Here is a 15,917-nt window from a genome sequence, read left to right on the forward strand (position 1 = left end):
TCTTGTTGATTTTCTCAAAGAACCAACTTTTGGTTCTGTTGATTCTTTCTATGGTCCTTTTTGTTTCTACTTGGTTGATTTCAGCTCTGAGTTTGATTATTTCCTGCCTTCTACTCCTCCTGGGTGTATTTGCTTCTTTTTGTTCTAGATCTTTTAGGTGTGCTGTCAAGCTGCTGACATATGCTCTTTCCTATTTCTTTCTGCAGGCACTCAGCGCTATGAGTTTTCCTCTTAGCACAGCTTTCATTGTGTCCCATAAGTTTGGGTATGTTGTACCTTCATTTTCATTAAATTCTAAAAAGTTTTTAATTTCTTTCTTTATTTCTTCCTTGACCAGGTTATCATTGAGTAGAGCATTGTTCAATTTCCAAGTATATGTGGACATTCTTCCTTGATTATTATTGAAGACCAGTTTTAGGCCGTGGTGGTCCGATAGCACGCATGGGATTATTTCTATCTTTCTGTACCTGTTGAGGCCCGTTTTTTGACCAATTATATGGTCAATTTTGGAGAAAGTACCATGAGGAGCTGAGAAGAATGTATATCCTTTTGCTTTAGGATAGAATGTTCTATAAATATCCGTTAGGTCCATTTGGCTCATGACTTCTCTTAGTCTGTCTACATCTCTGTTTAATTTCTGTTTCCATGATCTGTCCATTGATGAGAGTGGGGTGTTGAAATCTCCCACTATTATTGTGTGAGGTCCAATGTGTGTTTTGAGCTTTAGTAAGGTTTCTTTTACATATGTAGGTGCCCTTGTATTTGGGGCATAGATATTTAGGATTGAGAGTTCATCTTGGTGGATTTTTCCTTTGATGAATATGTAGTGTCCTTCCTTACCTTTTTTGATGACTTTTAGTTGAAAATTGATTTTATTTGATATTAGAATGGCTACTCCAGCTTGCTTCTTCTGACCATTTGCTTGGAAAGTTGTTTTCCAGCCTTTCACTCTGAGGTAGTGTCTGTCTTTGTCTCTGAGGTGTGTTTCCTGGAGGCAGCAGAATGCAGGGTCCTCGTTGCGTATCCAGTTTGTTAATCTATTTCTTTTTATTGGGGAGTTGAGGCCATTGATGTTGAGAGATATTAAGGAATAGTGGTTATTGCTTCCCGTTATATTCATATTTGGATGTGAGGTTATGTTTGTGTGCTTTCATTCTCTTTGTTTTGTTGCCAAGACGATTAGTTTCTTGCTTCTTCTAGGGTATAGCTTGCCTCCTTATGTTGGGCTTTACCATTTATTATCCTTTGTAGTGCTGGATTTGTAGAAAGATATTGTGTAAATTTGGTTTTGTCATGGAATATCTTGGTTTCTCCATCTATGTTAATTGAGAGTTTTGCAGGATACAGTAACCTGGGCTGGCATTTGTGTTCTCTTAGGGTCTGTATGACATCAGTCCAGGATCTTCTGGCCTTCATAGTTTCTGGCAAGAAGTCTGGTGTGATTCTGATAGGTCTGCCTTTATATGTTACTTGACCTTTTTCCCTTACTGCTTTTAATATTCTTTCTTTATTTTGTGCATTTGGTGTTTTGACTATTATGTGACGGGAGGTGTTTCTTTTCTGGTCCAATCTATTTGGAGTTCTGTAGGCATCTTGTATGCCTATGGGTATCTCTTTTTTTAGGTTAGGGAAGTTTTCTTCTATGATTTTGTTGAAGATATTTACTGGTCCTTTGAGCTGGGAGTCTTCACTCTCTTCTATACCTATTATCCTTAGGTTTGATCTTCTCATTGAGTCCTGGATTTCCTGTATATTTTGGACCAGTAGCTTTTTCTGCTTTACATTATCTTTGACAGTTGAGTCAATGATTTCTATGGAATCTTCTGCTCCTGAGATTCTCTCTTCCATCTCTTGAATTCTGTTGGTGAGGCTTGTATCTACAGCTCCTTGTCTCTTCTTTTGGTTTTCTATATCCAGGGTTGTTTCCATGTGTTCTTTCTTGATTGCTTCTATTTCCATTTTTAATTCCTTCAACTGTTTGATTGTGTTTTCCTGGAATTCTTTCAGGGATTTTTGCGATTCCTCTCTGTAGGCTTCTACTTGTTTATTAATGTTTTCCTGTGTTTCCCTAAGTGTGTTCATGTCTTTCTTGAAGTCCTCCAGCATCATGATCAAATATGATTTTGAAACTAGATCTTGCTTTTCTGGTGTGTTTGGATATTCCATGTTTGTTTTGGTGGGAGAATTGGGCTCCGATGATGGCATGTAGTCTTGGTTTCTGTTGCTTGGGTTCCTGCGCTTGCCTCTCGCCATCAGATTATCTCTAGTGTTACTTTGTTCTGCTATTTCTGACAGTGGCTAGACTGTCCTATAAGCCTGTGTGTCAGGAGTGCTGTTGACCTCTTTTCCTCTCTTTCAGTCAGTTATGGGGACAGAGTGTTCTGCTTTCGGGCGTGTAGTTTTTCCTCTCTACAGGTCTTCAGCTGTTCCTGTGGGCCTGTGTCTTGAGTTCACCAGGCAGGTCACTTGCAGCAGAAAAGTTGGTCTTACCTGTGGTCCCGAGGCTCAAGTTTGCTCGCGGGGTGCTGCCCAAGGGCTCTCTGCGGCGGCAGCAACCAGGAAGACCTGTGCCGCCCCTTCCGGGAACTTCAGTGCACCAGGGTTCCAGATGGCCTTTGGTGTTTTCCTCTGGCGTCCGAGATGTATGTACAGAGAGCAGTCTCTTCTGGTTTCCCAGGCTTGTCTGCCTCTCTGAAGGTTCAGCTCTCCCTCCCACGGGATTTGGGTGCAGAGAACTGTTTATCCGGTCTGTTTCCCTCAGGTTCCGGCGGTGTCTCAGGCAGGGGTCCTGCCGCTCCTGGGCCCTCCCCCACGGGAGCCCAGAGGCCTTATACAGTTTCCTCTTGGGCCAGGGATGTGGGCAGGGGTGGGCAGTGTTGGTGGTCTCTTCTGCTCTGCAGCCTCAGGAGTGCCCACCTGATCAGGCGGTGAGGTGTCTTTCCCACAGGGTCTGGGAGCAGAGAGCTGCTGCGGGCCTGGGATCCGCGGGCGTGAGGCCTCCGGCAAACACAGGACGTGCCCGGTCCTAGATGAACTCTGCCTCTGTGTGTCCCGATCTCATCAGGCAGCTCCCTTGCAGCAGACAAGTTGGTCTTACCTGTGGTCCCGAGGCTCAAGTTTGCTCGCGGGGTGCTGCCCAAGGGCTCTCTGCGGCGGCAGCAACCAGGAAGACCTGTGCCGCCCCTTCCGGGAGCTTCAGTGCACCAGGGTTCCAGATGGTCTTTGGCTTTTTCCTCTGGCGTCCGAGATCTATGTACAGAGAGCAGTCTCTTCTGGTTTCCCAGGTTTGTCTGCCTCTCTGAAGGTTCAGCTCTCCCTCCCACGGGATTTGGGTGCAGAGAACTGTTTATCCGGTCTCGAGTTCACATTTCTACTTAGTATTTTTCTCTTTGTCCTCACTGCTTTGTTTCACATTTAAATTCTTCAATCTGCTGTTAATAAGTGATCAGAGCTTATGTGTATTAGCATTTCTCTGTTGTAATTCTTCCATTTATTTTTATCTCACTTAATTTGAGTAGTTCTATAGTGGGCGTGTCTCTTTTAAAAATTTCAGGGAGCTGCATTTTTTGAAGTATTATTAAAGTCTGAGCTACATTTACAGTTTTGGACAGGCCATCCTAACCACTTTTTATTTGCTGTCACTTGGTTACGTATGCTTTTTGTTCTGTTGAAAAAAAGTATTTTCTATTTCTTTTTCTTTTCTGGAGTTGAAGCTAGAGGCAGTTTTTCAGTCTGACAGCTAGTCCTAAATGTTTGACAGTTATGAGTGAAAAGTTTTAAATTAAAACATTCTAAAGTCATCTTATCCATTCTCTTACTACATGATAAGTCCCAGCCTACCTGAATTCTACTTAGCACACCTCATTTTATTGCATTAATCAGATTTTTATTGTATTTAATTGCATGTATGTGGCTTTGATTTGTTGAGATTTTATTGTCTTATGAGCCCACTTGCTGTTCATGCTAGAAGCTCGTGCCTATTCGTTTATTCATATTAAGGGACGTAGTATGCAAATTCTTCAGCCTTACTAGATTTGAAAATGTCTTTATTTTACAGGCAACCTGGAAAAATTGCCTGAGCATCTTGTCCCTGACTTAGACTTATTCCTTGTTACACAACTATTTCTTCATCATACGACTCCTAATTTTTTTTTCTGGTGAAGTAGATCTAAACTAAATTTATTTTATCTAAAGTGATGACTTTTTCTTCTTATTGTGTAATAACAGCTAACACTATTTTCCTCTGTGTTTTACTATTACAAATCAGATCTCTAAAAGAAGGTTACCCATCATTGCCCTGAATGTCTCCAAATGCTGATGCCGCAATGTTTGACATGCTCCTTCCTACAAATGTCCTAATTGGCCCCATGAAGGAAGCCTCTGGCTTACAGAAGTCACCTTTAGTTCCACCAGCTTTTTGCTGTGGGTCTCCGGATGCTTCCAAGTCACTTGTTTGAGCTATTGAGAATGTCTTCTGAGTTTATAGACTATCCTAATTAAAACTTACAAACCTAACTTTCCATCAATAAGATAGTTTCTGCTTCAACCAAATACTACACGCTATTTTCCGATTTATACATTGTCACACATATAAAACATTTTTATTGCTAAGTGTGTCTGTGTGTATGTGCACATATATATGTTTGTGAACTGATATGTAGGTACCTGTGGAGGACCGAAGAGGTCAGATTCCCCGTAGCTGCAGTTGCAGACAGTTATGGGCTGCTCATCACAGATCCTGAGAACCAACAATGGAGACCCTCATCACAATTTTCCAACCCTCCTCACACATCTTTGAAGGGTATATAGCCCCTTGTAAAATACTCAATTCATTTGTGAGTGCTTTATCTGTTCTTTACTACTGAAACCTTACCTTGCTCATGAAGAACATTTCTTTTCTGGTTCATATAATAAAATGTTGTGTAACTTTGAAGCTCACAAACCAGAACCAGGTTTCTTGGTTTAGAGTCTTAGATGTGCTATTTTTTGAGATGCTTTTGCCCTGTGAGAGTTAAGAAAGCACAGTGTGTTTGACTTTTCCAAGTCTAAAATGAAATGAAAAAAGTACATCCATCTTGGGTAATTATGAGGGTTAAGAAGAATTTGTCACTAGCATGTAGGAGTACATTATCTACTATTGGTGTGCCCTCTGATAGTTTGAACTACTTCCAAAGTCCCTGTTAATGACCTTCTCAGGTGAATCTTTCTGTGCTTCCGAGGACTGAATCTTTTCAGAGGGAATTTAATGAGTTCCGGTTGTTGGTCTTGCCTCCTTCCTTATCTACTTTATCCCAGGAAATACAGACTGGCTTATGTTCCTTGAACCTCAAGAATGGAAGTTCAGGTTGCTATAGAGAAACATTCTTTCAAGGTCCTCCCTCTAGCCCTCTGGAGAGTTGGGAATCTCCAGGTGCCCAACAAGTTGTCCTAGAGGTGTGTGTGTGTTGGGGGGGGGGCTTGTCTAGTTGTGTGGCTTGTCTCCTTGTCTCACTCACTCATTTGTGCTTAGTATGGTACACACATTTATCAGCCACCAAGCTCACAACTGGACTGCCAATCCCTTCATCTTGATTTATTTCTTCAATATACGACTCAGGAGTTCACACTTAGCTACCACCATCTCAGTGGATCTGTGACATCAGATCCTTAGATCTTATATATACATCTGCTAGTGCCAGTGGTCACTCTTCATGTTCTATACCAGATGAAAAGCATGGAATTATAAGAAAATAGAAATAATTTAAAATTTGCTCACGAATAAAGAGTGCATTACAGAGCCCATTACCAGCAAATCAAGCCTCACAAAAAAACCCCAAAAAGTCCATGAGGCATGGTGCAGAAACTGATAAGAACTCAGATACAGCAGCATGGAAGTCATATTGATTTATAAAACCCTTCAATATGATTGCATGATTGATGCCCTTCACACTGTCTAAATAAAATCTCCCCAATTTTGGCATATCTCTCTACTGTAGAATAATGGTGGTTTATTTGAATGGAAGGCCACTTGGAGTTGAGGAGGCTGAGAAGCTAAAGTATTGATGTCATGTACTATTTCAACCCTTATGGACAATGAGAGCTAGCTCACAATAAACTGAACTAATTTTCATCATGGTGTATTGTTATGTAAGCATACAACCCATTCCATTCACATTCCTTATGACAACATCAAATGAAATCAGTCAGGAAGATGCTAACTTTTAATTCAAGTACGTGCAGCGCAAAATCCTGATGGCCAAGACTAATGAAGTGCCAAGCATGCTTTGACCATACCATTTCTTTTTTCTTTTATAGATAACAGATATAAATTGCTAAACAATCGATTGTGTATGCATGAGTAAGGGGCGGGGGGTGTTGAATGAAGCCATGGTCATGCATGCCCAGTAAGCTCTGAGCTACATAAGAAACCTCTGTGACTTCAAACTATTCAAAATATTATAAAAATCCTCCACGTTAAAATCATAGCACATTCCGTGTGGGTATCTGAAGAGATGATCAATCAGCTGAAGAGCCAACAAGGGTTAGTAGCCAGTCCCAAATTTTACAGGAAGAGGTGCTACCCATGGGCCTGTCTTTTATAGTTGCCTGATTTTAGTTAAAGAGCCTAGGGTTGACCTGTAGACAGATCTGGAAATATTCTCCCCTGGAACAAAGGCCAAAGCTGGAGAAAGTGAGAGAACTCACAGGGGATGGAATAGAAACATGGCTGCTCAGAGCTCTCTCCACCTTTGTGACTATGAGGCTAAATGTGAGCCTTATAATGTTGGTTCCAGTCAGACTGGTGGTAGCTCTTCCTCAGATGATGCTGGTTCCTTGTATTCATGGCTACCTCCTCCAACTCTCTCCACTTAAAAATGCCCCTTTCCTCTTATGTACCACTGAGTGTTATAACAACAGAGACATTTTCTGTATGCCCAATCTTACTCCTGCTGGAATTAGGTGTCACTCCCACTGCTGCTCTGTGGATGTTCTATTGGCTCCCTTTAAAAGGGGACCTACAGACAATGAAGGGATTTTTTTGTTTGCTTCTGTCTAGAAAAATTTTTACATTGGACATTACAGTGGAATTACTTTCCTCTTATTGCTCCAAAGTAATCCTTTTTGAGCTCAGGAATGAATCCAACAATAACTGACGAGATCTTTTTCTAAGACTACAATGATCAGTAAGCCAGTTGGTGCACACCTTTAATCCCGGCACGAGGGAAACAGAAGCAGGTGGATCTCTGTGAGGTCACGGCCAGTCTAGTCTACATAGAGAATTCTGGGCTATCCAAGAATAGATAGTGTGACTCTGTCTTTAAAAGAGGGGAGAGATGATAAAATGAGCAATAATTGCATGCATAAGATCATAAGAGAATTATTGAGATGGGGGCAGTTTGACATCTGTCAGTCTGTGTCTGTCTGTCTGTCTGTCTGTAAGATAAGGATGAAAAGCAAAGCAAGATTAGTGTGTGTGTACAGGAAAGTCCTTATGACTAGAGACCAACCAAGATTTTATTCAGTCAATAATTTTTTGAATGTATCTTTTCTGTCTATAAGTTCAGCAAGTAATTGAAAGAATCATGTTAGAACTAGAACAGGGCAGCTAATTTTATATGTCAGCATGACTGGGCCCGGGGGGTACCAGCATGTTTGGTGCAGCATTTGCTTTGGGTGTGTCACTGAGATTGGTTTTAGGTGAGATTAACATTCCATCAGCAAACAGTGAAACAAACTGCTTCTCCAATGAATATCACCCTCATAGCTAGAGCTGGCCCTCTTTCCAGTCAGGAGATTGATCTCTTCTGAATCTGAGACTTGGAATGAGATCTCAGGACTTCTGAAAACTGAAGTCTGCCAGCTTTCAAGCCACTGGTCTTCTTGATTCTCTACCTTGCTAGTTGTAGATCTTGGAACTTTTCAGCTTCCCTGTCAGTTTACATGATGCAATTATCTGTCTCTCTATCCTGTATTCTGCACTTCTATTTATTTGGGGAAATAGAAGCACATGTTAGTTGGCAGAGTCCATTTTCTCTAGATAAAGAGGAGAAAGAAGATGAACTCATGGATTTCAACTCTTAGCTCAAGCATCACAGTTGTGCCCCCCAAAGCTTCTAGGTGTCCCTTGCTTTTCCTGGGAAGCCATCGGCTAAAACTGTTAACATTCAACCACAGTACTAACTAACCCTTGTGGCTGATTGGATAAATTACAGTTTAAGTTGAACTCAGTCTTAATATCTGTTAATACCAGGTCATTATTTAGAATAGGATCCTGAAGGCAAGAGTGAAAGAGCCTATGTCTGGTCCATCATTACATCAACACATGCACCTTTTCTGATTTCACAAATTCACAGCTAACAGGGATTTCTGCCTCAAACTAAAGTATACCTTATGTATCATCCATATCTATTTTAGACACCTGAAACATGTATTCATGACATTTGGATGAAACTGTAGAGTTTAGAATTAGAATGAATTAAAAGTTTAGGACTTACAGAATAGAAGGATGTATATTTCATCCCAGGAGATGAACTTTGGAAAGCTATAGACAGTATTTTATGTCTCCTGCCCTCAAAAGTTTATATGTTGAAGCCTGAACCAGCAATGTGATGGTGTCCAGAGGTGTGGTGTTTTGAAGATAATTACTTGACTTAGAGTCCTGAGGGAGAGCCTCTCAGTGGCAAGAGAACCCTCATCTCGAACTTTCAACACTTACTATGAGGGGAAATACAGTCCAGCTATTAAAGCTCCCTGGTGCTTGGTGCATTGTTATGGAAACTCAGGCAGACTCAGACATAACCAGGCAGATGAATACCTTGCTTCAACTCAGAGGATTCCAGATTAGCTCTAACCACTGAGCACAAGCTTTTTCTGCCTGATCTGCCCACCTACAGTCAGCCTAATCTTCCCTGCTTCCTATGTGCTCACCACACATCCCTATGATCTAAACCACAGAAGATGCACCTTGAGAATCCAAGACACAAAGCAAGCTGTTCTCATTGTACTGGCTAACACTTTCCTGAAAGCCAGCATGTTACAATATTTAAATTGGTATTATATTGAAAGAATATCCTCAAATGTGCTAAAGTTCTCTGTTTGAATTATACAAACTTGTCGTAAACTCTGGTCTTTGGGAAATATTCATTGGCAAGAAGTTAACTGGCTATCGTTTTATATACTTTCTATATCTTAAGTGTAAAAGAGGTATCTGGGGAGATGAAAATTTAGTTATGTAAGTTGAGGAGAGCACGTTGATATAAGAATTAAAATTATAAGAGCTTAAACAGTTTTCAACTTCTGTTTTCTTATTGAACTATGCGCTGTGATATTTAAATGACAGTTTCTTTTAAACATTTTAGTTCTATATCTAAATTCTCTCCATTAAATATTCAAGCCAGTTTTATCTGTATCAAATATTGTATGTCCCATGGAATATAGTTTCTATCTCATTCTATTTCACTAATTTGATCTTACCTGGATTTTGCTCCACCTCAATGCTCTGACAAACAAGGACAAGTTGGGGAGTGATATTTCAACAGTGATGACAAATATTTTTAAACCTTTAGCAGTTGAACCCTTTTGGTCATTCTTTTCCCCTCAAAATTGTAAAGCCAGCAAACACATTTCCCAAAACAGAAAGAGTTAAAGAGTCAGGGCACCAGACAGAACAGTCAACAGCTGGGAGAAAATGGAATTGAACTTTATCCAGAGATGATAGGGAAAGGGCATTAAAGGCTTCAGGATGCTTATAGCAAGCAAGACTATATACAAAGTGTTAGAGGGCAATCATTCAAACATCTTGAACAATTTCCCAAAGATTTCTGATTCAAAAAACCCAGAGATGACTTGGCCCAACACCGCTCTTCTCACTAGTTTCATGCAAACTTTAACCCATATGTTTCTCATTTATTTACACTCGATGCATCAAACGGTTCTTGAACATGGGCTGTTTGATTCCTAAGACATGATTTGAGCCTTTTATAAGACTCTTTGAAGTCAGTTTTGCCAAGCTGAGTCTTCTCGACTTGGGATTCTGCATTGAGCTCTTGTGTTTTCACACAACCACTTAGAGAGCTTAGACTTCATTAGAGGTACTAAGTACAATAAAATCCATCATCCAGGCCTTACAAGAATTTTTTTTCCCAATCCATGGCAAATAAGATTTTAGTTGCTTGCTGATCATATCCTCAATTGGAGTTTCTTATTTTATACAAAATCTTCTCTCAACAACCATTCTTTCCCTTTTCTTGATGTGGTTGTTCAGTGCTTTGGTGGTGGTGGTGGGGTATATACATGTGTGTGTGTGTGTGTGTGTGTGTGTGTGTGTGTGTGTGTGTGTGTATGTGTGTGTGTGTATGTGTGTGCATGTGTGTGAATAAATGTCATGTTCCTGCTAGGCTCTTTCTAGTATCCCATTGCTACCTTGTATTGATTTTAAAGAATTTGAGATTTATTTGATGAAGAAGATCTCCTTCTTGTTTGAAACACTAGTTTGTCTTGAACAACCAGCATTAATATTTTTAGATTTCAATGTATGATAAATATAGATAACCTTACTCCACAGTTTGTGAAGGAGAAAACTAGGTTTCAGATGGCGAATTGCTTTCAGTGAGCTAGTGTGACCAATTAGCAGCTCTTATACATAAACCCAGGACATGATTGATTCCAAAGCCATGGTGCAGTCTACTGTGTTGAATGAAATCCTGCTTAAATCCCCTTGTAAGTGTTTCAGCCTCGTGAAGTAGGTGTAGCAAATCAAAATGATGTGCCGGCACTTCCCAATTTAATTTCTTCAGATATTTTTTTTCTACAGTGGAAATACTACTGCTGTCAGCTACATATGTTCAACACCCACAGTATTCTAGGGCCCAGTTTACTGTCAAGATATATCTGCACTGTGTTTACATAGTAGATGTTTTCTATAGAGCATCCAGAAGCTTGGTGGGTTAACAGGGGTGCTAACATTAAAAGATGGATATTTAATTAGGTGAGAGGATATGAAAGTCCCACTGCTGAGTAAGAATACATAACTGAACATGTAATCAAACTCAAGCGCAGATCCTGTGAGTGAACTCAGATTTGGTGGCCTCGGTTCTTTTGACTCACTGTATTTATTGAGAGCCATCTATGTGACAGTGAGTCTAATCCTTGCTGTAGACAGCTGAGTAAGTCACCAGGTGATTCCCACCCCCTTTCTTTTACCTATCTTGAAATTCGCGTAAATGCTACATTGTCCAATGAGTTTCTCATTAGAACCGTATCTCCTCTCAGTTTGCAGGTTTTCAGTTTCCAGTTCCAAAGGTAGGTATATGAATTTCATGCTTCCTTAAGTAAATAACAGTATTTCCACTCACAACGAAGTCTTCAAATAAATATCTAAACGAGAGGAAATTATATTATATTTTACTTGCAAATAAAAGAAAATAGGCAGAAATCTGAGTTCTAGAACATTTGAAATGTAATGAATAAGCTATTCTATAATTACTAAAATGTTTAAAGATAACCATATTTTTTTTGCTCAGCATATGTGCACATCCGTGTTATTAATAGCAGAAGAAAGTAAACACGAGTTCCTCAAGAGTTTAAGAAAGAACTGCAGCTTTAGAGAGACTGGCTGAGGGGAACACAGGAAGTCAGTAATAGGAGGCGTATAACAAACCACACCCATAGCTGTGGATCACATCGATTACTATGATGACTGCAGTAGTCATTGTTAATAAAACCAAGAATGGCTGCTGTTGTAGGAACAATATGCTGTACACTGATGAAGTGAAATAGAACATTTTATGATGGCTCAATGATGAAGAGCACTGGCTGCTCCTCCAGAAGATGTATGTTCGAGTCCTTCCATTTACACGGCATTTCTCAACCATCTATAACTCCAATCTCAGGACCTTCTGTGGCCTTCTTCAAGCTGCTGGTCTCTATAAGTACCAGGAATGTGTGTGGTGCACAGACATATGTGAAAAAAAACATTCACATAAAAAAAGTGAATAGGTAAACATGTAAAAATATAAAATATATCATTAAAGTGACATAGATTTCAACCTAATAATATCAATGAATAGATTAAGAATAATCAAAAAGTATGACAGAAGGGATTTGGAAATAATCTCACCCAAGCTTCAAGAGTTTGTAGAGAGTTGAATGAAAAAGTAGGGTTTCTCAGATCGAAGTGGGACAGGGTTCTCTGAGCCAGAGACCTACATTCAGTTCAGGTTGCATTTGTGTGATTCCGGTCTGATAGAGGGAATAGAAAACTAGGGATAATCAAAGCTTCAAAGGTTCATGCTCCTTGGCAAATTCCAAACTCTGATGTTATCTGGGCCACACATGGCATAGACGTGTAGGCTTTGAGAGCTAGGAATCTGTTTGTGGATACAAACGTCATGCATTTAGCAGTCCGGGGAAAAAGTCTATTCAACCAGCAAAATCCAAAGAGAAACTTCCCTGCTAAATTCATATTGGAATGAATGAAGACTGAGGTGGGAGTCAATGTCTATGAATCAGACAAGTCTAGAATCCAGGCAAGAGCAGACCTGAAGCTGGGTAGAGTGAGTCTAAAGGTAGGCAATGACTACCGTGCTACAGTGTTGATTTTGACTATCGAGTATGGACTGTGTATTTAGTGGAACCTAAATCAAATTAAAGACATTCTTCTTTGTGAAACTGAAATGACTATTTTTTTTTTAATTTACGAGACCAGGTTGCCTAAGCTCATTAACTATACACAGAGAAGACTCAGTCACCACCTGGGAGATTTGGAAACGACATTATCAGAATTGTCACAACTGGTTTTCATCTTGGCACAGGGAGTTAAAGGTTGGGCATGTTCTCACAGGATCTCAGTTACGATTTGTTTTTATTCCTCCCTGAGTAAGAAGGATAGTGTTAGGAAATGGTACCTTACCAGGAAAATCAAGGAATGAAAACCATTGGCATTTAGCATAAACTATCAATGTCTAGAGAGCTCAATCACCTGTCTTTTGCTTCTATCACACTGCTTATATAGTTCTATTGTTAATATTTACCTTATAAATATTTTAATGCTTAGCATACCACAGTCATTAGAAACAACTTGAACATCGCCAAGGAGATTATTATACTGAGATTGGGAAAATTACACTCTCTTCAAGGTGTCCTCTATAAGGCCTCAGGCACAAAAGTATTTCAGGAATTTAGAATCCAATGAAGAAAAGATAAATAAAAGTTGGTAGATGATAAGTTAAAGAAAAAAGTATTTCCTTTAAAATATTTTTTCCATTTATTTGGTGACAACAATAGTAAAGACACAGAAACACAATGTGGAGGAAACCCAGCTCCTAAGAGCTGACTCCATTGTTTCCTTTACATAGAGACCAGAGAGACATGGACCTTTGAGACAAGGTCAGTCCTGTAGGATAGAACCCATCCCATGGGCAGCCGATTGTTGCAGACCATCTTCCTACAACTAAAATACTGTGTGCTCCTCTACAACATCAATAGAAATTGACTTTCCATTCTTTTACAGATTCACTACACCTAGTTACAGCCAAACACAATGAAGTACTTCAGACACCTTGAAAGCCCAGTGTGTGTGTGTGCGTGTGTGTATGTATGTATGTTTATATGTATATGTATATGTTTATGATGTATATGTATATGTCTCTGTGTGTATGTGTGTTTAATAGACTGAGGCTGTGTCTCAGAAGACCAACAAATAAAGAAAAAGCAAAAACTAAATATTTAAAAGACATGTTAACATCTCAAATGTAGGATACACAGCGTGTTTATGTAATTTTATTTTGCTACAAGCACCAGAGACTTAGCAAACTCTGCATGCAAGAAAATCACTGCTGAACCCCTTTTGTGATTACATTCTTACAGCAAAATGTGACAGTGAAATGAAAGCAAAGGTCGGGGAGAAGTGTCTTTCTCCCAGCAGAGTGTTCAGAAGCAACAGAGGTAACACTTGAACCCAGGCCTCCAAGGGCAAATGCACTCTACTTGACCCTAGCAAGGCAGCACAAGGGTCCAGAGAAGAGCATCCCAACGATTTACACTGTCTTAGTTTTGTAGTATAATTCAGTACTGGGGAAGGGGAGGCGGGAGGACCAGGAATTCAGAGTCATCCTCGGCTATAGCAAATACTAGCAAAGCTTGGGGTATGTTAGACCTCAACTCTAATAAATAAACAAAGCATAATAAATAACAAATAAATAAATATATGTTTTCTAATAAATAAACAAAACTCTTTATATTGCTTTTTAAAATTGTATACATTGGTCACTAGATTTTTAAAGTACAATTTTTTGAGTCTTATTAGATATAGGCAAATGTTAGAGTCATTGTTCTTTTTTAATATACATAATATGAAAAGCACATACACGCACACATACATACATGCATACACACACACACACACACACACACACACACACACACACACACACACACACACACTCCACACCACACATACAGGGCTGCAGAGGCACTCAGATCTGACGCAAGTGTCCACTTTCTGAGAAGTCACAGGTCCTTCCCTCTAAAGTAGAAATATTAAAATCACCCACAAAATGGCGGACACAGCTAATGCAGAGTTCTTAGACCAAGTTTAAGTCGCTTCTGTCTAGGTTTATGGTGATTGCTCCTATAAACATTTCCTTAATGTAAGCAAAATATTAATCTTATCTATTTTCTAAATGTTTACTACACAGAATTAGATGACATTTCACATTAAACTCTCTGGAATGTTTAACATAGTTCTTATTATACAGCAGTTCACCATGAAAATATTGTTCAGTGCTTTAAAAAGTTGTTTGTTGGCACTTAATTAAATAATTAAAAATATATGCCTATAAGTCCTACAATATAGGTGTTAACACATATTTGAATGTTTATTTCTTGAATTTTATTTATTGGTCTTTTGAGACAGACTCTTACTCTATAGCTCAGGTTCCTCTCAAACCTGTGACAGTTCTAAATCCAAATGTTGAATTTTAGGTGAGTACCACTATACACAGCCATTTCTTTAATCCTAAGTATGACTATGAGACTGAGAAAGTATCTTAGTGGTTGAGAGCACTTCTAGTTCTTGAGAGGCCTGCAGGTCAGCTCTTGGCACCTGTATAGGGCAACTCATACTGTAACTCCAGTTCCAGGGTATTAGATGTCCTTACGGGTGTCTATAGGCAACTGCACTCATGTGTAAACCTCCCTGCCCCCACATATACACATATCCATAAGAAAAATATCTTTTTTGAAAACGAGTACAATTTTAATATACCTTTAAGGTTTGGGGTTTTCCAGCTATGTGTGGTTGATATTTTCTCATTTCTTCCTCCAGGAAAGCGCGGATTCTCAGAAGAAACCCTGCATGCTCTGTCATAAGTCGCAGCATAAGAGATGACAGGGCTGCCTTGCTGACTCAGTCACCAAAAGTACTTGTCTCCAGGGCTGATGACCTGAGTTAGCTTACCAGAAACATAGGTGAAAGGAGACCATTGACACTAGAGAGATAGTCTCTGATCTCTGCACGCATGGCTTGGTGCAGATGCATTAATTAATTAATTAATTAGATTTTTAAAAGAGAGCTTATAGGACAGACTGGGCCACCCTGAATATGTACACAGCAGGACAGCATCATGTTTGGCTTACTCCCAAATTCTTTGTTCTTATGCCTCATAAGAGGCGTAAGAGATATAAATCTTGGTCTTTTCTTCCTTTTTTTTTTTTTAAACTTCCAGTCACTTCTTGCTCCGCACTCTGATTTTCTCACCAGCTTCCTCCATTTAATCCGATCCAACCGCCATGGACGGATCCTAAGGTGAAAGGGTTAAATGTTTAGGCTGCAGAGTTGACACCACTGCCCTCCATGTCTTCCTGGTGGGCATTCGGAGCAAGTTCCCTCCACTTCAAATATCTGGAAAGTTTATTGTCCAACTCTGGGATTCTTCAGC

This window comes from Rattus norvegicus, chromosome 17 (genome assembly GCF_021556685.1).
Source record: "Rattus norvegicus strain SHRSP/BbbUtx chromosome 17, alternate assembly SHRSP_T2T, whole genome shotgun sequence".
NCBI classification, from domain to species: Eukaryota; Metazoa; Chordata; class Mammalia; order Rodentia; family Muridae; genus Rattus; species Rattus norvegicus.